The sequence below is a fragment of the Macrobrachium nipponense genome, chromosome 15 (assembly GCF_015104395.2).
Source record: "Macrobrachium nipponense isolate FS-2020 chromosome 15, ASM1510439v2, whole genome shotgun sequence".
In the NCBI taxonomy this organism is placed as follows: Eukaryota; Metazoa; Arthropoda; class Malacostraca; order Decapoda; family Palaemonidae; genus Macrobrachium; species Macrobrachium nipponense.
In genome coordinates this window covers 85,362,774-85,365,273 of record NC_087208.1, presented here as the reverse complement: position 1 = coordinate 85,365,273, position 2,500 = coordinate 85,362,774, and positions in this window count along the sequence as shown.

Sequence of the window (2,500 nt, the reverse complement as noted above, 5' to 3'; positions counted from 1 at the left end):
ATGTATTCCCGAAAGCTCGGCTGTGCCCATGTTTGATTTTAAAGAAATAATAATGTCTGGAATATTACCACGTCTTCTGCTATAGCCTGTTCCTGCTTAAAAATTAAATTAAAGTTTTCTAGAAACGACAACATACCTAGATATATATATATATATATATATTATATATATATATATATATATATATATATATATATATATATATATATATATATATATATATATAGTATATAGTATATATATATATATATATATATATATATATATATATATATATATATATATATATATATATATAGTATATAGTATATATATATATATATATATATATATATATATATATATATATATATATATATATATATATATAGTATATATATGGAGAGAGAGAGAGAGAGAGAGAGAGAGAGAGAGAGAGAGAGAGAGGGAGATATGCATGTATGTAAGTAGGCATGTGTGTGTTTGTTCGAGGGCGCTTGCGTCAAAGCAAGTGGACATTAGGAGGAACTACCAAGTATAACTTTGAGAAGGCTTACAAATGTGGCTGTTGGCTTGCTGTAGAGTTACGTTCAAGGCCATAAATTGACCGCAGAAAGGGAAGATGCCTCGAGTTGATGGGATTAGCCAATCAAAGGTTGCTGTGTTTTTCCCGGATGCTCGTAAATGATTTGCGGGCTAAGTAAGTCTCGTTCATGGAAAGATTTCCCTCAGATGGATGAGGAGATATTTCTTCCATTTCTGAAGGAGATAGGGATGAGGGAAGCATATGACTTTGTGCCATCAATTTTCTCAATATATGAGGGAAGTTGTGTTTAAGTGTTTTTATGAAGACATACAATTATAGGGTGCAGTGGGTTAAATGCAACGGAACTAAATGATTAAGAGAATAGCGACATGAATAGCAAAGCTGGTATGCACTTGCATATCAGGAGGTAGACAAAGGCTTAATGAAAACCAAATACTTCAGAAACCTCAGGAGGAAAAGAAATGAGGGAATCATTACCGGGGGAAGGGAAAAAAAAGTTTGTTTGAAGCTTAATATCAGTATCCATTTCTACCGCAATCCAGCGGTATTAGGAAAAATATGACAGGAATATGAAAGGCCAATAAACCTGATACTTAGGGAGATCATAAAACAAAATGTTTTGAGATATTACTATTTCAAATTTTCTTGGCAGGAGTATCAGTAGCGAGGTGTACTAAATATAAAGAAACTCTTTTGCCATGAATAGTTTTTTTAATGTTTTCATAATTTAGACAGGTAAACATATCCATTTCCGCGACAGTATAAAATGTTTTTCAACTCAGCAGAACACTATCGAATTAAGGACAAATTTCTGTTTATTGAGGTTGCAGTGCTACTGACAATTTGCTCAGGTTAACATTTATATATATATATATATATATATATATATATATATATATATATATATATATATATATATATATAGAAAGAGAGAGAGAGAGAGAGTGGATAGCATAGCAATCCCGGGAAATATACAGTTCACGGTAGTGTTTCTTCATTTCCTCTAAATAGGAAAGCAGAAAAAAATTCAACCCCATAAACAGAAACAAATTTTCAGTTAGAAGATACAAATGACCATTAACTTTCAGCGAAAAATCTCTAACTTGTAAGCTCATAGGCAATGTTAACTATAACAAATATGAAACAAACAATTAACGAGTAACAAATGAATAACATACCAGTTACATGAAAGGATTGTAAGATTTGAGAAACAAAGTAGTCATGTTATTTAGAGTTCCTACATCTGATTTACGCTTTCAGAAATATTTCATCTGATATTAAGCCGGTAAATGGCAGATTTCTCCGGTCGAACAGGTTCGTGAAGTCAATTGAGTTCGTCAAGATGTTTGGTTGTTTGTCCTCATTAACTGTTTCTCTTGTCGAAGGTTGTTATCTGGTGATGAGATTGTTAAACAGTCATAGCTGGAGAAAATTATATATATATATATATATATATATATATATATATATATATATATATATATATATATATAGTATATATGGTATATATACCTTTACCTAGTCTCTCTCGCTCTCTTTACATATATAATATATATATATATATATATATATATATATATATATATAGAGAGAGAGAGAGAGAGAGAGAGAGAGAGAGAGAGAGAGAACTAGGTAAACTTGTTCTCCCAGCATCTTGCCGACTGAATTGAATGATTTGTTGGAAACTATGTGGCGTGACAACTATCAGGGTCATTGATATCGATTGTCGCCTGGGTTTGCACCAAATAGGTGATTTCGGTGGTAAAATCGTTGAACTCAATTGTAATATCTTCAATACGCAAATTATCAAAATTGAAGATTCAAATTTTCATTGAAGATATAATCAACTTAAATTTGGTCATCTATATTGGTACTGCTGACTAATATGTCGTTATCAGTATTAGGTAGCCTCCTAGGTGACTTCAGTCTAGCAGAATATTAGTACACTGGAGTAAAGTTTGGAATCAAAATATT